At 48.4% G+C, this 24,249-nt stretch overlaps 1 protein-coding gene across 15 annotated transcripts in view; it reads right to left on the bottom strand.

Moving 5' to 3' along the window:
• LOC106510465 (uncharacterized) overlaps nucleotides 1–24,249 on the bottom strand; it is an 806,226-nt gene that overhangs the window by 70,937 nt on the left and 711,040 nt on the right. The window lies entirely within an intron of this gene.

Genomic DNA, 24,249 nt, shown 5'->3' with positions numbered 1-24,249 from the left:
ACAACCCTCCCCAGTTTATTCTATGCACTGTGGCCAGATGATCACCTCTGCCCAAAGTGCAACTCTTTTCAATCGCTTCCCACTGATTTCATGTATCGATAAAGCAGATGCTTAACACAGCCTGGCTTATTTCAGATCTTAGCAATTGCAACAAGACTTACTTGTATCTCTACCTTCCCTAATGGCAAGACTTTTCTTGGTCCCTTAAAAAAAAAACAAGCTCCTCTGTGTATCTGGACCACGGCCACAAAGCTTCGGCCACCTGAAATACTAGCCCCTCCACCTACACTCTTGCTCTTCATTCCCAGCCCAGCTCAAATCTTCTTCCTCTAGGAAGTCCTCCTTGGTGGATTTTCTCACTCCATCCATCCCAGACAAGAGTCAGTCTTCTTAAGGGTGTTCGAAGGAAGCCTACCCTGTTTACCTTCTTTAAAAAAAAAAAAAAAAAAAAAAAAAAGCAGTAACTACAAATGGAATTTGTGATGCAATCCATTTTTTGAAGTCTACCCTTTGTTTCTCCCCATGTGAATTCCAAGTTCAGGCTGGGACTGTCCTTCCCACTCTTATACCCACACTGCCCGATTCAGTGCCTGGAGCATAGTAGGTACTGGATGATGTTTAGGAAACGAATGGCGGCTATTTGAATGAAGATGCACCCATACAAAACGAAGAAGGTTCATCCTGTAGTACAAGATGTGGAGCTGGATGCTCATCAATTATTTACAAAGTCAGACATGTGACAGGAACAAAATGATCCTGAGATCCTAAAAGGCTCCAGGATGTACAGTTGTTGAAATGTCACCTTTAAGACGTGGGTATTGATTTACAGTTTGCATTCCTAAGTACAGAGGATACTGGACTAGCAGGGGAAAAAAAAAATCCAATTTCTGCATCTCAGTGAAGGAGAAGGCTAAGTCATGTTTGGTATCATCTGTCAGAAGACTGTGGGTTTTGTGTGTGTGTGTGTGTGTGTGTGTGTGTGAGCACACATGTGCTAATTCAGGAGTTTCGCATTGAATGACTTCCTTGATGGTAAGTTTAAGACTTTTTTTTTTTTTTTAAATCAGAGATTAGTTTTTTCTGTTTCAATTCTCCAATGGAATGGAATCATACAGTAGTACTCTTGTTATCTGGCTTTTTCTGCTCAGCATAATGTTTTTGCGGTTCATCCATACTGTGATGGGTTTGTTTCTGTCTTTCTTTTTCAATCTTAAGTGAGAATTGCAACATTTTCTTTTCTTTCCTTTTTTTCTTTCTTTTTCTTTCTTTTGCTTTTTAGGGCTGCGCCCGCGGCATATGAAGGTTCCCAGGCGAGGGGTCTAATCGGAGCTGTAGATGCCAGCCTACACCACAGCCACAGCCACAGCCATGCAGGATCCAAGCTGTGTCTACGACCTACACCACAGTTCATGGCAACGCCAGGCCCTTAACCCACTGAGCGAGGCCAGGGATTGAACCTGCAACCTCATGGTTCCTAGATGGATTCATTTCCGCTGCGCCATGATGGGAACTCCGTTTGTTACTTTCTCTTGCCGTGCAGTAGTCTACCGTGTGGATGGATCACACACCGTTGATCTATTTCATTCGGATGAACACCTCTCTTCACGGTTATCTATTAATGAGTGTCTTTCACTATGTCTGCACACGTCTTATTGTATCCATGCTTTCATTTCTTCTGGGGAAACATCTGAGAGACCCCGCTGGGTCATGGGACAGGTACGGGTTTACTGTTACGAGACTGCTGGGCCGATTTTCAAGGTGATTTTCCCATTCTGCCCTCCCACTAGGTCCGCTGCAACATCTGGTGCTGTCAGTCTCTTTTATTTGAGCCATCCTGGTGGCTGCACAATATTATCGCACAGTTTAAGTCCGTGTTTTTCCTAATGACTCCAGTTGGACCTTTTTTTCAGGCACTTATTGGCCATTTGATATTTTCTTTTGTTCTGCTCTCATTTGAGTCTTAGCCTATTTTATTTTAAATGGTGTTGTCTTTTGAATATTGAGTTCTAGCTGTTATGTATATATTTGATGTTTTGAATATGAATACAGATATACATGCACTGCAACTATTTTATCCTAGTCTGTGTTTTGCCTATTTATTTTTAAAGCTAGCTGTCTTTTGAAGAGCACCTTGCTTAATTTAGATGAAGTCCATTTTTGCCAATTTTCTTTGTATAATTATTAGTACATTTTGTGTTCTAAGAAACTTTTGATCACTTAAACGTTGGAGAGACATTCTCCTAGTTACTTTATAGAAACTTTACAGTTTTAGCTTTTGCGTTTAGGTCTATGAACCATCTCCAGTTGGTTTTTATATTTGGTGTAAGATGTAACTCAACGTTCTTTTTTTCCCATATAGACAAACATTTTTCACTCTGAACTGCACTGGTTCCTTTGCTGAAAATTAATCAACTACTCCCAATGATTTTACAGTTAACTATGTTCTTTAGATTATTTATTCCCATTGTATATGTATGATTTTTTTTTTTTTTCAGGGCCGCACCTGTGCCATATGGAGGTTCCCAGGCTAGGGGTCGAATCAGAGCTGTAGTTGCCAGCCTATGCCACAGCCACAGCAATGTGAATCCAAGTGGCATCTGTCTCCCACCACAGCTCACAGCAATGCTGGATCCTTAACTCACTGATTGAGGCCAGGGATCGAACCCACGTCCTCATGGACACTAGTTGGGTTCGTCATCCCTGAGCCATAATGGGAACTCCCAAAAATGTTATACAATGATGCCACACAACTCCTTCCAACTCTGTGTTCAACAGTGTGGGATTGGTGGCTTGACATCAGCTATGATGGGAGTATTTACACCATGGGAATGGGCAAACCCTACAAATGAAGGCTCAATTTAGTGTTATTTTGATTCTCCACACCTAAGAGCATGTTGGAAACAATGTTAATAACACAGATTAACATTAAAATCCTGCCATATCTGCACTAGGGCATTGTGAATAGCACAAAAATTTGAGGAAATGTTCATCCAGTATTCGAAAGCTATTATTCAAGTCGGCAAGGTAGTACAGCATCACTAATGAATCAGTAAAGTTCAAGCAAACATGGTTTCACTTTCATCTTTTCATTAACGTAAACAAAAACCTCAACGTTCAGCTTCCTATTGCAACTGCAGGTGGGCTATGGGCGTACCCGTAAAAATGCCAAGAAGGGGCTTCTGCACTGCAGGCTGCTATGTGAACTTGAGGATTATCGTTAGAAAATGTTCAAGGTCTTGGCCAAACTGGAGAGAATTAGGAAAAACCTTTCTGGGGGACAGGCTCTGAAAAGCACAGAGATGGGAAGGCTGTCTTGGAAATGGTCCTCCTTGAGGTCAGACAGAGACGGCCGGTCAAGGCCAATGGTGGGGAAAGAAAGCAGGAAAAATTGGACTGGACTCATTTTGTGACTATTCTTGACTTCCAAACCGAGAACTCTGTACTTGCATCAGAAGGCAGTGGGGCGCCATTGAGGATCTTTGGGCAAGGGATGCGGAAGGCCAGAGCTGTATTTTCTGACAGTTGATCTGGCAGCGGGGGTAGGACTGACTGGAGAAGCAGGGCTGGAGTTAGGAGAAGTCAGAAAAAATGATAAGACTACGGATGGAAACAGGTGACATGAGCCCACGTGGAGCCAGTGGTCATCAAAACAGAAAGGATATGAGTATGGAAGAAATATATCCAGGGCAGAAGTACCAGCTCTTAGTAAAATAATTCTACCCTAAACATTTTTATTTTTAAATTTTATTTTAATTTCCACATTTTATTTTTTGTGGAGGTCTGAGGATATGGGAAGGTGGCAGTGAATCAGAAAAAAAAAATGGAGAATAAGAAGACTGAGGGAAAGCATTTTGGAATTTTTTCACCAAACCCCCTTTTTCCTTCATGTACAGGATTTGCGGTGATTGAGAGTGTTTCTACTGCGGTGAATACGTATATATTTTAATTACTGTTTAATTAAAATTAATTACATTTTAATTTTAACACTTATTTACCACTTCCTTGCTAGAGGGTTGTTATTTAGTAAAAGGAATACAATAATGCTTGCTTTTAAAAAAAAAAAAATCCAGAAATATTTAAAGAATGCGCTCCATTTGCCTTTGGGTGCATTCTGGGGAGATGACTTTAGGTCAGAAAGACCTCAGTGAGCCCTTGGGTCCTGTCCTGTAGCAGAGCTTTCTGGCTCTGTCTTGTTTCCTTGGAATACAGAAGAAATGGGTGGAGAGACCAGCTCCTTCTCAGAAGCTGTCTGAAACCAGCTGGGTGTAATTCTCAAGGAAAAAATATATTCTTTCGACAGTGGTCTCTCTTTGGAAACTACATCAGAATACTTTAGAAGGTTGAGAAGTTTGCCTGCGGGAAGACGCCCTGAAGAGAAAATGTTCATAGACCTACACAGACCAGAGGGCTCAGGCCACCGGTGCCGTGCTGCTTCCGCTGAATGGGTCAAAGAGAAGGCACGTCTTTCCTTTGGCAAATCAGATTGCATTGTTTGAAGTCATCTTTTTCCTTCTGTGATTATAAACAACACGATTCTATGTTGTCAGGTGAGTCAAACAAAACACAGATAGACAGCAGGACACGGGGCTCAGAGGGCTGTTTGCCGTGTCAGAATATCGGAGCCTACATCTCTGTGGCTTTCGTGGGGCGCTGGGCACACAACGTCTTAAAGCTCTGTCTCCTCATTGTAATACAGGAATAGTGACAGAAATTAACTCCTGGGGTCGGTGCGACAGTGGAGGGAGAGGATATACGTCAGCCACGTAAGGACGGTATCTTACGTGGCCATGTGACACTTGGTAAAAACTCACTAACCAAGAGCGTTACCATTACAATTAGCGTGTACAATGGCACCTTAATGAATTACAAAATTTTAAATTGCACCTGTCACATAATAAATGTTCAGTACGCTATTATCTTTAAGTATATAAGGCGAAACTCTTCCCACCTCAACCTTCAGAGAGAATCACAACAAATAGCTTTGTGAATATGTATATATGTCTATGTGGATGTACGAATATTTATGTTTACAAATGAGAATATTTCAAACGAGAATATTGCTCTGCAACTTTCTATTTCACTTGAACTTCAAAAACTATTCACCACACAAATATGCCCAACTGATCTCTGCCAAAGATGCAAAAGCAGAACAACAGAAGAGACACCTTTTAACAAATAGGGCTGGAACCCCTGGACATCCAGAAGCAAAAAAATGAATTTTGACTTCAGCCTCACAGCTTACACAAAATTTAACTTCCAAGGGATCGTGGTTGTAAGTGGAAAACATAATACTATAAAACTTCTAGGAGTTCCCATCATGGCAGCGGAAACAAATCCAACTAGGAACCATGAGGTTGCGGGTTCGACCCCTAGCTGCACTCAGTGGGTTAAGGATCCTGTGTGGCTGTGGCATAGGCTGGCAGCTGTAGCTCCAATTAGACCCCTAGCCTGGGAACCTCCATATGCCACCGGTGCAGCCCTAAAAAGCAAAAAACAAAAACAAAAACAAAACTCTTAAAAAAAAAAAAGCAATATGAGAAGATGAGGATCTAGATCTACTTAGAGATTGCAGACTTGATACCAAAAGTATGACCTACAAAAGGAAAAACTGATAAACTGGACCCCATTAAAACTAAGTCCCTTCACTCCAAAAGATTCCATAAAGAAAGTAAAAAAGGAAAGCTACAGACTGGAAAAAAATCGGTCAACTATCCAACAAAGGAGGAGTTTCTAGCATATATAGAGAACTCTCAAAACTCAACAGTAAAAAACAAACAAAAAAACTCCCAAGCAATCCAATTAAAACATGGACAAAAGACATGAAGAGACATCCCAATGAGGCGGAGATAACAGATGGCCAATAAACACATGAAAAGACGTGCAAGATCATGAGTTGTTGGGTAAGTGCAATTTAAAACCACACATCTATCAGAACGGCTAAAATAAAACAGAGTGATACCACCAAAGGCTAGTGAGGATGCAGAGAAATGGACCAGTCATAAACTGCCGACAGGAATGGGAAATGCTAAAGCCACTCTGGAGATCAGTTTGCCAATATCTATACAACTAAATATGCAATTGTCATACGACCCAGCCATCACATGCTTGGATATTAATCTGAGAAAAAATGAAAATGGATTTTCACACAAAACCTGTATGTGAATATTCGGAGCAACTTTATTCATAACAGCTCCAGCCTGGAAGCAACCCAGGTGTCCTTCAGCAGGTGACTGATTAAACAAAGCGGGACATCCATACCATGGAATATCAGACAGCAATAAACAATGAAGGAAAGACGGATTCATCCAACAACTTGGACGAAGCCAGATAATTATGCTAAGCGAAAAAAGCCAGCCCTCGAAGGCCACCTACTGTATGATTCCATTCACATGGTGTTCTTGAAGAGAGGAAACTAGAGAAAAACGACAGATGCGTTGCTGCCAGGGCCCAGGCATGAGACAAGAAGGGAGATTATCAAAGGGTGACACAAGGGATCCTAGAGCTCATGGAATTATCCTGAATGATGCTAAATACAAGACCCCCCCTCATGTGATAGAACTGCATAGAACAAATGAGTAAAACTGGGAATATGTGAGAAGCCATGGATTGTGTCACTGTCAATATCCTGGCCATGAAGTTATCATTTTCCAAGATGTCACCATTGAGCAAACGAAGTCAAGTCTACATGGGCTCTCTCTGCATTATTTCTTGCAACTGTCTGGGAACCTAACAGTTTTCTGAACATCAAATGTTTAAGAAAATGTACTATCATAAGCTGTTAGCAGAACAAAACGGGAACTAATGGTTTAACCTAGGGTTTGCACATCTTAACTGTTTGCCCTTTATTTTTTCTTTTAGGTCAATCTTGAATTGGCCAAATACCACCTTTTATGACAAATGATTTCAACAAGTTGTGCGAGGACAACGCAGCCTGAGTGCCGAAGATGAAATGATTTGTGAAGAACTTGGGTTAAAGGTCGAGAAGCAGAGCTGTGCTCTTCACAAGTTCATGGATCGGAGACCTCTTGGCGCGCCCTCGGGGAAGGGTACTTGAGCAGGAACACTAAGTGGAAAAGAACCTTCCTCAGGAAGGGCCCTCTGGGTCACTGATGGCCATTTCCAGGAGCGTCAAGACGTAAGCACCTCCCATCCAGTGGGGAAATTCGCACCCATTATCTCTTGCCCAGGAGGCGGTCCTGACCGTCACGGAAGGAGACCCCGATTTAGGCGAACGGCTGTTCTTCCTTGAGGACAGAAGGGTAAACAGGCCTCCAATTGGCCCTTAGCGAACCGATCATTTTCACCGATTCCCTCACTGGGCACGGCGAGGAAAACACGCATCCTTACTCCCCAGCCCTGCCCAGGTAATGCACAGTTGGAGAAACCCGTTTCTCTGGGAGCCCCGCAAAATCAAGGGACCCCCGCACAATCAAGGGACCCCGTGCTTTGGCCCCTGGTTTCCAGACCCATTGCGAAGCTGCCTCTTTGGAACCTGCATTCTCCTTTTTAGGAGGGCTGTGCGGAGCTCCAGGCTCGGGGGCTTTGTGGTTTGTGGAGAGGGAATTCCCGTGTCCTATTCTTGCCCGATTATTTAATACTCACTGGTGGACCCTCTGGCACCGACCATGACGGCGTTTAGCATTCAAATTCTCCAGCTCGGCTCCAGCCTCTGCAGTGGGGAGGACCCGACTGCGGTCCTGGAGGGCTGGGAGGGCTGGGCCAGGCCCACTCGCTGCCGACAGTGACAGTCAGCTGTGATCTTCCATCAGCTGCGCCTCATTATCCTGTCAGGGCTCCCTCTGCCCATCGATGGGAAACAATGTGTAATCACTTCCCACTGATTGCAAATCACGCTGCTCGGCCCACCACCACGTGGCCCAGACTGCCAAGCGGTCCCTGGGCCCTGGGACCCCTGGCTGCCTCCCCAGGGGGGCTCCGGGAGCTTGGAGCACAGTGGCCACCCTAGCCCTACCCTACCCTATCTCTACCCTACTCTCCCAGGTAGAGTGGGAGAGAGGGGGTGAGGTTACAGAAGGGCTGGCTGATCACAGACCCCACGGAATGATGGAGTCAGGTTCAGAAGAGCTACTTTGTGGGATTTATTTCGGGGACAGAGAAGGGGCCAACTCTCCTCCCTTCAGGGAAAACCACATGGGTTCTATGATTCTGGAATGAATACTTGGCTGGGGGGTAGGGACCACGTTTTAAAAACAGAACATTCTTACTGCAGCACTCAGGCACTGAAGGCCTTAGGTCTGATTCAAGTCCTCATCTTGACAGGGACTCCCTGTGTGACACTGGGCGAGTCACCTAATCGCTCTTGGTCTCAATGTTCTCGTCTGTAAAATGGGAATGACAGCCGTATCAAGCATTTAGAGATGTCTTCCTAATTCAACGAGATAATAAATGCAAAATCTTTAAGACTCACTGAATACCAGTTGTTGGTATTTTTAATGCAATTTGACATACAACCTGACTGTCCATCAACAGAGGAATGGATAAAGAAGATGCAGTACATATATACATAATGGAACACTACTCCGCCATAAAAAAGAATGAAATAATGCCATCTGCAGCAACAAGGATGGACCTAGAGATGATGATACTAAGTGAAGTCAGTCAGAAAAAGACAAATACCATATGATATCACTTACGTGTGAACGCTGAAATATGACACAAACGACCTTACCTATGAAACAGACATAGGCAGAGAAGAACACACTTGTGGTTGCCAAGGAGGAGGGGGTTGGGGAGGGATGGAGTGGGAGTTTGGGGTTAGCAGATGCAAACTAGTATCTATTGAATGGATAAACAACAAAGTCCTACTGCATAGCGGCGGGAACCATATCCAGTATTCTATGATAAACCGCAATGGAAAAGAAAAAAATAATTTGAGGTTGATGCAGAGTTCATTTCCCAACACTGCTCTCCCTCCACCTAAAGGAAGACGTATCTGTGGCAGGAAAATCACAGGTTCCAAATGTTTTCTTCTACCGGAAACGATGCTCATCCTACCAGGGCACGAGAGGGGCAGATGCATGTGGTCGAATCCCTGCTGGCAGGGCGTTTCGAGATCCTGAAGCGCGTCTGCACAGAGCGGTGAGGTCGTTCATCCTGGCTGCACATTAGCATCACCTGGAGAACTTGAAAAGCTATTCACGACCCGTCCCTCTATCCGAGACCAAGCACATCAGAATTTCCTGCGGCGAGGCCTTGGCCTCTTCCCCTTCCTCTTCCCCTCCTGCCAGGTGAGCTGAACGTACGGCCAGAGTCAGCGTTTCAGCAGCTAAGAGGGAGAGATGCTGCCATCATAAAGGTGTGTCGAAACGGAGCGCTTTCTGCACACCTGTGATGGGGCGAAGAATCTCTCCTCTTCCTCCTTCCTTTCCTCCTTCTCCCCTCCGTCCTCCTCCTCTCCATCCTCCTCCTCTTCCTCTGAGGCCGGGTTGAGTCATCATTCTGGAAACCTTCTCCAGCTCTTCCTCGGGAGGGAGACGCCTGCGTGGAATGCTTCCCGACTTAACCCTTTTCTGGTGCTAAAGATCGCCCAAGAGTCGGGACAAGAGGGGACAGGCTATGGTTACCCTGATTACTCTCTGCTGGACAGCCCAGGAAGGGCAGAGTCACGGACACGGCCCGGCCTTCCTGCAGGCATCCAGAAAGCTCATAGGAACCCAGGGTGAGAGCTGGATCTTGGAGGGCTCGGGGGAGGGAGCTATAGCTGCGCCTTGGGGTCTGCGCGCCAAGGCAACGGGGTCTCTGGTGTTGGGAGGTGGCCAAGCATCTGGGTCCCGAGAGCCAGTCTTTTCAGCAGTCAGGTTTCCATAAATGCGTGACACTGTTTTGAAGCTTTTAATTCGATTCCATTAGCCTGTTTTTCTCTCCCTTTTTCACAGCCACAAGGGCTATCGATTTTTAATAAACCCCAAACCTGGTTAAGTCCCCTCTTTTGTTCCACACATTCAAAATGGTCTCGGCTGTTCTCTCCTCTTTCACCTCCCCTGTGAAATCCTGGCATCTCTTCGTGCTGGGGTTGTCATCAGCCCTGCGTTGAGTGCAAACACAGATACACGGGGAAGAACTGCCCGCCTGTGATCTGCTCACCAGGACCAGGATGTGTAATTTCACATACTGAGATTTTCTTTTACGACTTAACATTTTCTATTTTTCATCAAAGAGTGCATTTTTGTTACATTGCCCCCTGAGGATTTATTATTTGCTTGTCGTCATCAATCGTGCTAATAATGCATTTTGCCATTACATACAGTAAGAACACAATGGATGTGTGGGCAGTGGACCTGAATCTAGCAACTTCGGTGAGTTCTTCTTAGTTTCACTATTTTCTATCTGAAATGCTTTTAAATATATGAGTAGGGTAAAGGCGTGATGACAGGTCAAAGTGGCTATGTCTACGTGGAAAGATAGGGAGATAATTTTTTTTTTGCTTCCTTATACTTTTCAACATTTTAAATTTTTGTACGGTAGGTATCATCTCCTTAACAACTGAACTGAAAATTAAATTATAATAGTACTGATAAAAGCCGCCTTCTGATTAATACCTATACTTGTCAAGCGTGTGCTAAGGGCTTCATATACATCATTTAATTTCAGTCTTGACCATGGCCTTGCATACAGGGTTGTCATCACGTTTTTTAAACAGGGAAACTGAGGCATGGATCCCTCTGTGGGCCAAAGAGTCACCGACTCACCAAATAGTTGTGCTGGGGTTTGTGGTGTTACTATTTTCTAGACGGACTCGGAAAGACATTTTCCTTTTTTTTTTAATTTTTAAAATTCGTAAAATTTTCTGGCCACACCTGAGGCATAGGGAAATGCCAGGGCCAGGCACTGACTCTGAGCCACACCAGAGACCCAAGCCACAGCGAGGGCAATGCCGGATCCTTCAACCCACGGCGCCAGACCTGCGATTGAACCCGAGCCTCCGTGGCTACCCCAGCCACACTGCATTTGGATGCTTGACCCGCTGCGCCACGGTGGAAACTCCAGAAGGACATTTTCTGGAAGTAACTTTTGCTTCCCTGGCCTCACGCCGCAGAGGTTACACGGGCTAGTTTGTCATTGACAGGGCTGGTTGCCCTTATCTCTGGGCACAGCCTCAGGATTTCAGGGAAACAAGCTGAAGAAAGACCCCCTGCTGGGGCTCCAGCTCCAGGGGCCTGGGGACAATGAAGGAAGCCAGGCCTGGAACATCATACCTGCACTTGGATCTTGCAAATGAAAACAAAATTTTATAGGACGGACGATGCCTGGGAAGGTCAGATTTTTCTAATTCCCTCAACGAGCAATGGTTCCTTATTCAGGAACAGGAGCATGAGGCCCGGCGTTCATTTATGGGATCAGAAGAAGGCAGCCTCGTCCTGGAGGGTGAAGATGTGACCTTTGTCTTCGGTCTCCCTCAAGTTCAATAACCGCACATATGACCTGAAAGGTTTGAAGTCATCTAAACCCACCGACGTGTTACAATGGAGACTAGGGAAGGGGGCATGGGATGACGTGGCGTCATTTATTGCCTTTGTAAGTCTTTTTCTAGTGGATTAATGATCACGGGGATGTCAAAACCGACCTTCGAGGGACAGCGTCCAAGTCACAAGCCGGGCGCTCGAACCAGATAACGCGCCTGTGGAAGAACCTGCCCCACTGCTGTGCACCGGCTCTCCCCGCGGCACCACGCACGCCCCAACTCCTCTCTCTGCTCTGTCCTCTCCCCTCCCCTCCGTGGCCCCAGCTCCCTTCTCCCCCTTCCCAGGACAGGGTTCCAACTTCGGCCGGTGGGCCCTGGGCACTTCTGCCCTCGCGGGCCCCTTCCTCCACTCGAAGAGAAAAAAAGAAATTGAGTACATCCTGTTTTATGGCTGCGCTGGTGTCGGTAGGACCCTATAAATATTACATGTTCATTATTATCAAGATGTTCATTTTTTTCTTCTGATTTCCCCAGAAAGTATTAAAACTAATTAAAATGAAAAGAAATGAAAATTCATTTTATGAAAAGAAAAAGTCAAAAATTAATGCTAAAAGCATTGTGAGTGCTGGACGCTGGCTGTCCTAGGCCTGATGGAAAAGGTGGCCGGGCCTCTCCCTCCCTCCTTCCCTCCTCTCTTCCTTCCTCTCTCTCTCCCTCGCTCTTTCTCCATCTCCGTCTCTCTCGCTCTGTTTCTGTTCCTGGGCTGCCTAGCCCTGGCATGCTAAGAAAAACAAGCTTTTATTTCTCCTGTAGCTTGCGCCTAATCACTTCTGCTCTAGGAAGACACAAACGAGATCATTGCTTCATTTTTCTTAAAAAAAAAAAAAAAAAAAACCCTGAAATCTAACTGTGGGTCCAAATTTTGGTCTGGAATCCGACAGGCTTTCCCCGCCCCCCGCGCCCCAAACTTTATCATAAGAAGTAGTTTACATGATCTGGGTTTTTCTTTTTTTCAGCTCCACCTATACACTACAAAATTTACGAGCAACCCAGAAAGATCCTTCAGCAATAATTCCTACATGGGCTCAACTTCTAGGTGCAGCCAGCTTTCCTTTAGACGTGCGGGGCCTCTGTGGACACCGTGGATGGCATGGGCATACAAGAACTGAGAAACGCATGCCCGGTCTTGTCACCAACAAAAGTGCCCCGAGACACCAAGCTTCACACACGCAGGACCAGAGTTCCCCTCATACTCGGAGCAGCAGCTAGGGCATCACAGCTGTTTTCCACGGCTCTTCCTGCAGCGTGTACATGCACGCAGAAATGGCCCTTAGGAGTCAAGGGGCCTTCTTCTTATTTGCTTTTCTACAAGATAACTTTCCCAAAAGAGCACTGGAGTTAGGAGGAGGAAGTCAGAGTTACAGGTGCAGCCAGAGTCCTGATGGAGCCCCGAGTCATCTGACTTACAGGGATGAATCTTTTGAGGCCGGCAGAGGGGCTGAGGAGGGTCAGGCTTGGCTGTTCATGGCCACGGGCTGCTGATTTATAACCTCAGAATGGGCTCCAGGTTGGAGCGAATGCTTGATTGAATACTGCATCTACCACAGGCCTCCCTCCAGGATGCCTGCTTCCAGCCTCAGGATGAGGGGACAGTGGGCTTCCCTGTGGTGGGTGGAGCTCCTTCTGGAGCGGGTTTAGAGCCCACCTGACCCTGGACACCAGGTACCTCCTGAAGAAGAGCTAGAAATAAAGCATCAACAGAGACGTCAGAGCTTCCTGTAACACGACCTCTCTCTCCATCACGGAGAGGGCACTGGATAAGAAGACGGAGCTGTCGTCTGTGTAAGGACCGCACAATATGACTGCTTGGTGAATACTCTGGGGGAAATCTGTACCATATCCTTTGATTCATTTTCCTTCTTTGGTTCTTGTAAGAACAGAGACTCTACTGAGTGAGGACAGAGAGCCGGCCACTGTGGGACATCAGGGCTGCGCGGACACTGTGTACAGGGATGCATCAACAGCCCTCAGAAGGAGTATCATTATCTTCTGTGCGCTATGAAGAAACTGAGTCTCAGCGAAGGTGAATGAGAGAGCGGGGATGGAGCCAATCTTAAATCTGTGAAACCGCTTCATTTCTGAACGGAACAGGTAAAGTCGAAACAAATCAAACACACTTCCACTTCCTGACAGTGCGTGAGGGACCATCATTCATTTTGCAGGTGGGACCCTTCTAGACACCGCTAAAGAGAATGTGCTTCTCCTTTACTCCCAGCCAAGGTCACTGGATCCGGGGCTGCGACATGGGGGTGGGACCCTGTCCTTGGTCGTCGCTGCCTGCTGGCGGCTGGACAGAGCCTGGTGCTTCTTTCCAGGATGGTGCGAGGCCACCTTCTTTTGCCCCCCAGCCATCCTAGAAGGTTGGCGCCTGTTTTAGCTGCACAACAAATGGATATTTTTGGCTTCAAGGGGGCTGAGTAACTTCCCTATCAGCACAAACGTCATGAGAAAGGGGGCAGGATTTGAAAAGAGCCACCTCGGTCCCATTTCCAAAGTCTATGCACGTTCCCATCTGCCACCTGGCTCCACAGGTACCTTCTGAGCCCCCCTGTCTTCATCTGTGGAGTAGGAACTGAGGGCATCTTCTTTGTGCTCTTCCTGTGCTGCTGCGTGTGTTACAGATAATATTCTACACAATGAGGCCTAGTGCATCACTGGACAAGTGGCTGGAAAGCGTACATGCTAACTGCTATGAAATCAGAGTCTCATTTCCAAGGCGCTTTAAGTTGTGCGTCTCCAGCACAGCTTCTTGGGTCAAATGGGGACTTAAAGAAAACCTGAGTACATTTTGATTGGATACTTTAAAATGAGAGCTAGGCACGATGGAGGGCATTTTGGCCAATTCTGGCCAAATCTTGCGCTGTGTGTCTCCAGTTAAAGTCTAACCTTGATCCCACAGAAATGCTATTTTCTGTAGAATATGGATTTGATTTCCTTAAACATTTAAATGATGTCTCCATTATGAAAACAGCAAAGAGCTATTCCTTGCTTCCCTTCACTGAATAACTTTTGATGTGAGCTAACAGGCTTATCTCTCTGTTCCCAACATCTGGGCAACCTTTAACCCCTACCCTATCAGAAATAACTTGGGAGATTTGAGGGAAAATAAACCAACCAGCAAAAATGGTTGCCTGACCCTAAGCCAAGAATTTTTGAATTGTGTGGGTTTAACAAGTTCTTAAAAACAACTATTGTTGCGTTCTCTAGGTAATGTACAGCCAAGAATAAGAAACACCATTCCACCAAGCTAAACCTCTTCAGCTTTGCAAGACTCCCATTCCTCCTCAGGGCCTTTGCACATGCTGTTCCCTCTTCCGAGGACTCTGTTCCCTCTAGGCTTCACTTAATTAGGTCATACTCATCCTTCGGTCTCAGTATAATATGTCTTTCCATGAGAGAGCTTCCCCTCCTGCAGTGAGCAGACCCTAGGGAGGCCCCCATGATTCCTGCTCCTGGTGTATAACCCCTTTTCTTGAGTATAGACAGAATCCGTGACTTGCTGCTGGCCAACAGACTACATGCAAAAGGGGAAGTGATTTTGAAGATATAATAATAAGGTGCTAAATCTGATGATTTTAAGTTAAGAGGAAATTATCTTGCTGTTCAGGGCTTGGCTTAATCAGGTGAAAACTGTAAGGCAGGGCTCAGACCTTCCTTGAGAGGTTTGATGTAATGAGTGGCCAGAGCCACATCTTCATGTCTGGGAACTGTGGGCTGACTCTAGGACCTAAGCGTGACTCCAGCCAATAAAGTCGAGAACGCTCAATCATTCAACCACAGGGAGATCCATTCTGTCAGTTACTTGGATGAGCTTAGACGTGGACTGTTCACCATCTGAGCCTCCACATGAGAACACAGCCCAGCCAAGCCCTTGATCACTATCTTGCAAGACCCCGAGCAGAGGGCCCAGATAAAGTGAACCCGGATGCCTGACCTACACACACTATGAAATAATACATGTGTGTTGCTTTAAGACCCTAAGTTTGTGGTTATGCTACAGTAGAAACACAAACACTTCCCTGACTCTCCCCTCACAAATGTTTCCTTGGACTCCTGACACTCTTTGCAACCTTAGCACATGTCTGAATACTGTGTCCAATTCTGTCTCCCTAGGAGACTGCAAGCTTGATGAGGGCAGGGCCGCTGCCTGTCTTACTTGCTCACTGCTTTGCCCTGGCGCCTCACTGATGCTTGGTGTGCATGCAGTAGGCTCTCAATAGATGCCACTGAATGGATGAATGCGTGCACAAGCCAAGCAATCAGGCTGTGCCCCCACTTCGGTCTTTCTACTGAGCCCCATCCACATCCTCCTCCCGGTGCCCCTTCTGGCGTTTTCTCTGCACAAGAGCAGAGCTCGCCACACTCTGGCTCCGAGGCCGAAGCTACCCTGACACCTAACATCTGTCCAGTTCATGCCGCCCATGAGGTGAAAGTTGTTTTCACGTGTTAAAACGCTTAGAAAAAAATTTTTAAATACTGATATTTCATGAAGCTTGAAGATTCTAAGAAATTCAAAATTCAGTGTCTGCACATCAAGTTTTACTGGTGCAGAGCCACGTCTTACTTGTTTACCCACTGCCTGTGCTGGTTCTCTTACTACAATGGCTGAGGTGGGAAGTTGTGACAGTGATGACACAGGCCACAGAGACTGAAATATTTACTATTTGGCCCTTTAGAGTAAAAATGTGTCAACCTCTAATGGAGAGTTTGGGAACCATGGATGGAGACGGTAGAGTCAGAAGCAGAAGGATGCTTGCCTGGCACTCAGGCGTAGGCGCTTCAGGGCATAGAGTCTGACGTCTCTGGCTGAGCTGCCTGGGCAATACCCAGGCAGTGACATCAGCATATCGTCACATACGGTCAGCGGAAAGGTGTCTTAAGGTTCCGTAAGACATTTCCTGAAGCCCTTCAGAAATTACTGGGGCCGAGTCTAGAAAGGTCTGAAGGCCTGTAGCATATGCCAATGGAGATGAACCAGCAAAAATTTGGCTCGAGAGTCATGTGACTCCACTGGAAGCCACTGTTGGGTGCAGAATGGGGACAAGCCCCCCTCTGAGGGCATCACTAAGACACCCTGCCTGCTGGCCACAGACCCGGCAGCTCAGAAACACGGCCCCCATCGACAGGCCCAAGATGGATCTGAAAGAAGGGGCGATTTTCAGAAATGTGACATCCAGGTGAGACGCTATCCGAAATAGCCACCAAAATAAATCAGAACTAATGTCTGTTCTTATGCATTTTCTTGATATTTTAAGTTGTCTGCATGCTTTTCCTGAATACCGAAGTAACGTGCAGTTACCGTGGAAAATGCAGAACATTACAGAAAAATCTAAATGATTATAATCTCACCGCCCGGAAGTAATTATTTTTTTAACTTCTGGGCTATTTCCTTTCTGTCTCTTTAATTTTTCTGTTTTCTTCCTTTCTTCCCATTTTTTCTCTCCCCCCTTTCTTTTCTCCTCTCCTGCTCCCCCTCCTACTGTTTGCAGAGGCAAGATCCTTTCTGTCTAAATGTGACGTTTCTGGTTTTCTTGCCTGTAACAGCACATGCAATTCTAAGACGATTGAAAATTGTGGACCAATACTTTTCAGCGAGGGGAGGGGGTGATTCTGCCCACAGGGCCCACTGGGCAACCTCTAGAGAGGTTTCTGGCTGTCTCATTTGGGGCGGGGGGGGGGGATGCTTTTAAACATCCCACAATGCACAGGGCAGTTCCCACAACAAAGAGGGAGCCAGTTCCCTGTGTTGAGAGAGTGTTGATGTTGAGAAAGTTGGCTATAGAGGTAATTTTTGACGGTTGCATATTGTTCTATTGTTTAAAAACTTTTTATTTATTTAAACACCAGTCCTCCAATTCTGAATATTTATTTTGATGTTTTTAACCCAAGACCAATAACTCCCGTAGCAGGGGTTCGACGAGAACATTGCTGTACGTACGGGGTGAACAAAGCTCATCAAGGCCTGGTGGTGGGAAGCATGGCCCGGTTTTTCTGCACAACATTCAACCCCGACTTCTCCTTCCATCTCGTCGCATGTCCTCTGTGAAGGATCAAGGCAGGGGCTGAGACAGCAGAGGTCAAGTCACGTTGTCGCTTTTGCGGTGTTCTGCTAGCATCACAGGGATGCCCGTGACACTGGCGTGAGAACATGACTGTTCTGTTCCATTGGCCACCGGAGAACAGAAGGGCACGTGTGCCGGCACGGACTGCGTGGCTCAGATCACAGACGGGGAGGCTGAGGCCCGGAAGAAAACGGCTCCACTCTTTTTTCTATCTCCTGACCTATCAGCCACAAGCAAGGGCCGCTGTCTCTGTGGCCACTGCGCCAGCCCTTGGCTGAGCCGGGGAGGAAGCCTGCAGAGACCTCGCGGCCCTGCTGTGGGGCAGGGGTGGGACTCCCGGCCACAGTGAGTGTGGAGCTCCCATAGGGCTTCTGGGAAGAAGCCTGAGGCGCTGCTTGACCCGCTGTGGTCCCCTGAGCTGGAATTCTTCCCGATGGCCTCACGGTGGCCTTGGACCACCTGCATCCCAAGCCCTGGGACTCTCTTAACCTTCAGAGGCCCCCCTGCACAGGCCAGCTGTCGCACAGCAGCTTTCTTGCAGATTCTCAGGCTGGAACAGGAGCAGCACTGGGCCAGATGAGGGCTCAACAAATGTTCTCTCTAAAGGGCGGGGCAGGCATATTCCAGGCTTTGGATGCCCCAGGGCCCTGGGGCCCTGCAGCATGACAGCAGCTGTGGACAGTCTGTGAGTGGGTTTGTCGCTCACGGACCTCTGGGCTGGACCGCTGGGTCGACCCTGAGGGCCTGGAGTCGGAACCCTGCGTAAGTTGGTCTCCTTTACTCTCATCTGATGAGGGGAGACTCTGCATGAGACCTGGGAGACCTGCTGGCAGCTGTGGGGTGAGGGCAGGCTCTGCACTCATCAGGCTGTAGCACTGCCAGGCCCCTACCTTCCAGGAACTCAGTTTCCCCATCTCATACCAGTTGATCCCTCCGCCCTCGAGCAGCCTCTTTCTCTGCCATCTGCCGCCTCCACCACCTCTGCTGCCACCTGTCCAGGCCTCCGAATGGAGGGGGGCAGCGGCGGAGCAGCGGCCTCCCCTGCAGCTCCAGCTTCTCAGCTTCTCGGCACAGGCCAGTGCTCCAGGGGCCAAGAGTGAGGCAGAGGGTGGAATCGAGACCTGCTCTGCTCTCAACCCCTCTCCAGGTGCTGCCCTCCACGGGCCAGCCAGTCGGGGCTGGAGGCCCTGGCAGCTCCAGAGGGAGGGGCAGCCCCCTCCAGGCCCCTCCCCCCCTTGGTGGCGCTTGATGGGCAGGGTCGGCGGGTGCCCCCCCTGCCCTGGGGTGCCTGCTCCATCTTCACCTGCCCGTCCTTGTTCACATGGCCCAGCAGCCCCAGGCCAATACCTCTGTGTCTCAGTTCTGTTTCCTGTATCCTCCCCTCCCCCGGAACACCGTGGGGCTGCCTTGTCCAACTGGCAGACTCCCACTTGTCTCCCATGGGTCACTGCCTCCGAGAAGCCTTCTGTGGATCCTGAGGAGGCTTCTTCCCCTCCTCCCGGATGCCAGCACCTCCTGCACAGCCCTCCTCTTGACCACCTCTCTGCGGTGGTTGCTTTTTTTTTTTTTTTTTTTTTTTGGTCTTTTGTTTTTTGTCCTTTTTTAGGGCCACACTCGCAGTATATGGAGGTTCCCAGGCGAGGGGTCTCATCGGAGCTGTAGCCACCGGCCTACACCACAGCCACAGCAATGCCCGATCCAAGCTTCGTCTGTGACCTACCCTACAGCTCACAGCAACATCAGATCCTTAACCCACAGAGCAAGGCCAGGGATCGAACTCGCAACCTCATGGTTCCTAGTCAGATTCGTTTCTGCTGCGCCACGACGGGAACTCCTGCAGTGGTTGTTTTGAGTCCGCACACCCAGCGACGACTGCTTCCGGAGCAGGGACGGATACTAAGTGTATTCCACTGGCCTCCGGCACATCTCCGTATGTCCTCGGAGCTCAATCAATGCCTGTCTGAACAGTTCCATCATGTGCTCCGGAGAAAATGAAACAAGGGCTTTCTCCAGCAGGTGGCAAACTGACGGGGGCTGGCACCCCCGGGCCGTGGAACAAGTGACACGGTGGCTTTATTATGGGGAAACCGAGACCTGTGAGCGCTGAGGGGCTCCTGGTGGGTTGTGAGCATTTCCACCCACTTCTGCTTTTGCCTCGCTTCTCTTTCTCCATCGCCCGATCCCGGTCTCACGGTGGGCGCTGCCCACACATCGGTCCCACGTCCTCCTTTCCTTCTCTTTCTCCATCTTTAGAATCAGGGTCCTCAAACTGGAAGATGCCTCTGAGTCTCTTCGGCAGCTTGGCTGACGTTCAGACTTCCCCACGTTCAGACTTGGGAAATCTCTCCCAGCTACTAACTTACTAAACATGTTATACATGACTTTTTTTTTTTTTTTTTTTTTTGGTCTTTTGTCTTTTCAGGGCTGTACCCATGGCATATGGGGGTTCCCAGGCTAGGGGTCGAATCGGAGCTATAGCTGCCGGCCTGCACCACAGCAAGGGATCCAAGCCACATCTGCAACCTACACTACAGCTCACAGCAACACCAGGTCCTTAACCCACTGAGCAAGGCCAGGGATGGAACCTGCATCCTCATGGATCCTAGGTGGGGTCATTAACCATGGGAACTCCTTGAACATGTATTTTCTGCGAGCTGACTCTCAGCCAGATACCGCTCCAGGTCCTGGAAATGGAACGGAGAATCTCCTTCCCTTGCCGGGGACACGTCAGCCTTCAGCCCCCAGACATGCTTACATGACATCATTTGAAGAGCCCTCTGGTTTGGCCATTCTGGGAATTCAAACTCCACGTCTCAAAGGCCACTTCTCACCCTCTCCCCTCCTGCCTGCTGCCCCAGGCACTGACCTTCCTGTCTCCACGGGCACCAGCACACCTGGTCGGGTCACCCACTTTCTGTCGTCTGTGGGTTATTTACTCCATCCTCGCAGGTGTCAGGCCTTGGTGCTTCTCCCTCCACCACATTTGCTTCTTTCCATGTCTCTTGTCATGGCACACAGGGCGCTCAGTGGTTCATGCTAGGGATCCCCTAACACGGTGCCCGCAGTCTCTGCTTATTTGCATTCATTTACACTGAGCTTCCAGTGCCGTGGGTCTCAAATGACGACACGCCTCGGAATGACCCGGATGTCCTGGGAATCCTGGATTCCAGCTCCGTGGTTTGGAGGGTGGCCCTGAGATCCTGCAATCTGATAAATTCCCAGGAAGTGCTGAGGCTGCTGGTGCAGGGATTCACTCGAGAAGCAAAGGCCTAGAGCCACTGCTTTCTCTTTGAAACGCTCCTCGCATGTCACTGACTGTCATCCACGCGCTTAAGCCCCTAACGTTAGATGGACATTCAGAGCCTGAGTCTGTCGGTGGGCTTCTTCTCCATGTTGTAGCCCCCACTGCATAAGTTACCCTCTTGGCATCACAGATCTCCCTCCTGACGCAGTTCCCAGCCTTGCGTATCTTTCACACCGAGAACACCACCATCTTGCCCTATCCTTGTGTGTGTGTGTGTGTGTGTGTGTGTGTGTGTGTGTGTGTGTCTTTTTTAGGGCGGCACCCTTGGCATGTGGAGGTTTCCAGGTGAGGGGTCGAAGTGGAGCTACAGATGCTGGCCTAAGCCACAGCCACAGTAGCTCAGGATCCAAGCCACATCTGTGACCTACACCACAGCTCACGGCAATGCCAGATCCTTAACCCACCGAGTAATGCCAGGGATGGAACCTGCGTCCTCATGGATGCCAGTCAGATTTGCTTCTGCTGCGCCACGACGGGAACTCCAGCTCTCTCTATCCCTATAATCCTCACTTATCCTTCAAGTGAAGCTCAGGTTCCACCTCCCCCAGTTTTCTGGTTCGCAGGCCCCCTCGCCAGTCTCTGAACCCCCGAGATACACGCTTCTGGCTTTTTCCCTTTGGAGCATGTGCTCTGACCTGGGACTTGCCACTTCCTTCCCCCAAAGGGCATTTCCCTGCCCTTGACTTTCTGCTCAGCTTCATGTCATGCTTTGCCAATAAACGGACAGGGTGACAAGGCCCTGGGGCCTTAAGATATCGTGCATCTTCCTTTTTTCTCTTGGATATTTCTGCCACGGCCACACAAAGATGTGACCAGAGGAGCCCGCTGATTCCGGGGGGAGGATGAGAGAGGCGTGGAGTGGGATCCAGACAAAGCCACAGCCCACCACCAGCGGTGCGGGCGAGCCCAGCAAGACCAGCAGAGCCCTCTCGGCACTCCGCCTGGATCAGCCCATTCGAGCCAGCCTACACGTCTTGTGAATCACGTGGGTTCTTCGTTTTGTAACAAAAATTGAGGTTTGGGGGCTGTTTATTACGTAACGCTGGCTCACCAAGAGAGACCTATGTGTTTTTAAACAGCTAATTTTTGAGCAAGGGTGGGACTGCACCTAGGAGTTTGCATATTCCTCTCCTTATTACAGTGAGGGGATGCTGACCTTGTCCCAGTATTAGAGATGAGAGGTCAAGCTCAGGGTAGCTAAGGGAGCTGAGTTGTCTAAAGAGACACTTGTCAAACCAACTCTCACCCTGAGGCTTATCTTCTCAATGTCCATGCTGTCCTCCGAGGGATATGTTTATAGTTGGAAGCATACGAAAAGATGTGGATTCGGTGAGGGCAAGAGTGGACCTGGAGATTTTAGCAGCACGCAGGGGGAAGCTCATCAGCTTTAACGTTAGTGCCGTTTCCACCTTCGTGGTCTCGAGTGACAATGTTTAGGAACCCCTCCCAAGAAGTCAGGTGTGGTCATGCTTGTCTCTTTAAAATATTGCTCCAACCAGGGGGGGCGGGTCTGCCTGTCTGGTTCTGAGGACTTGAACCCAGACTTTGCTGGGTTGAATCCAAAGGTCCAGGAACTTTGTGTCCCCATCAAGGCAGGCAGCCAGAACCCGTGTATTCTTTAACCACGTGTGCCTTGGGGTTCGCCAGGGCAAAGGAAAACAGGGGAAAAAAATCATAACGACATGAATGCTTAAGACGTGCTCGGCTCTTCAGCCAGAATGCGCGTTCAGAATGCACAGAGGACACGGGCACACCCTGACTTAAATCCCTTCGGTGGTTCTTCTTGAGCCTGTGAAGTCGAAGCACAAAGCCTTCACGTGACCCAGAGTGACCCCAGTCTGTCTGGCTCTCTGTGCGTCACCACACTTTCTTTGGGTCTCTGACTATATCCCGCCTGCTCCAGGTCTGCATCTTTCTACGCGCTGTTCCCTTGGTGTACAAAGCTGTCTCTTTTCCTGTATAATCTCCACTTATCCTCCAGGTCTACACAAGAGGCTCTTCCTCAGAGACGTCCTTCCCGACCTCTGTGACAAGTTCAAGACCCTGCATGTGGCCCCTCGCGGAGCTGACAGTCGTCAGTGGACTTGTGCACACAACGGTATCCTCACCAGTTAAAACACTGAAATGTCTTGTAATTGTCGATGCTTAACGATGGCTCTGAGCGCCCAGTGCCAAGCTCTGGCCAACCTGGCCTTCCCTGGACCACTGCCTCCCACCCACTCCCCACTGGGTGTCATTGAAGGTTTTGCGCCTGGCTCTGCAGAGGATTTTTCCACTACGGGATATGGGTTCACAACCAGCTCTGATCAGAATCAGTCAGCTCTGGTTGGTCCATCAAACCCATGCTCATACTTCCCCTTATGACTATTGGTCTAATAATTATATTGTTTAACAGTGATCAGGGGAGGGGGAGGGAGTGGGGTGGTTGGGGAGCTTGGGGTTAATAGATACAAACTATTGCCTGTGGAATGGATTAGCAATGAGATCCTGCTGTGTAGCACTGGGAACTAGGTCTAGTCACGTATGATGGAGCCTGATAATGGGTGAAAATAGAATGTATGTGTAACGGGGTCACCATGCTGTACAGTAGAAAAAAAATTGCATTGGGGAAATAACAATTAAAAAATAATAATAAAAGCTGAGACAATGATTAAAAAAAAAAGTGATCATTTCTCCTCTCTGATGTGTTTGGATTTCCAGAGGCAGGGGTAAGTTTGGGAGGGTCGAGAGCTTGGTGCCTCAGAGATCCGAAATACCTAGTGTTCACTCTGTTTGCCATTCGATCCTCCCAACAATTCCAGGAGGTAAGCACTGCTCATTATCGCCATTGAACCAGCAAGACTATAAAAGAAAAAAGAGGAGCGCGTGCTGACAAGAAGGGAGATGGAAATCTCAGGCTCCAGGCTTGGGGCTGCGTTATACCAACAAATTCTAAGATCTTGGGACACTACAGGAGCTGCCAGGTGTCCTGATGGCTTCTCTCTGGAGATGCTTCCATGAAATGGTTGAGGAGAGGGCTGCTGTGGCCCAGGCCTACCAGGTTTCCCCTGCAGATGAAGCCGAAGTTTCTAATGCAGTTATGCCTGGGGCTGCTTGACCGCACCAGGAGCTGAGCCAGGATGGGACCAGCCACGTTACACTAAAACACAGCTGAGGCTCCTCATCAGGTCCTTAGCCATTTTGGTCTCCAGCTGGGTGGTCGGCAGCCCTTAACGTGGTCCCCGATGACCCCTGCTTCTTGACACTCATGTCCTGGTGTTATTCACGCTCCATGAGTGTGGGTTGGACCTATTGGCTCATGGCCACTGAATGGGTTATGGCGACAGTGATAGGAGATCCTTTCCAAGATGAGGTTACCAAGATGGCACGGCTCCCACCTTGCTCGGTCTCTCTTGCTCTCT

This window comes from Sus scrofa, chromosome 6, assembly GCF_054392235.1.
Source record: "Sus scrofa isolate SSC_HxYL_T2T_F1_AM1 chromosome 6, Sscrofa_HxYL_maternal_Yorkshire_Landrace_v2.0, whole genome shotgun sequence".
NCBI classification, from domain to species: Eukaryota; Metazoa; Chordata; class Mammalia; order Artiodactyla; family Suidae; genus Sus; species Sus scrofa.
The sequence above is the reverse complement of the archived record's forward strand: the minus strand, read 5'-3'. Positions and strand labels throughout refer to the sequence as shown.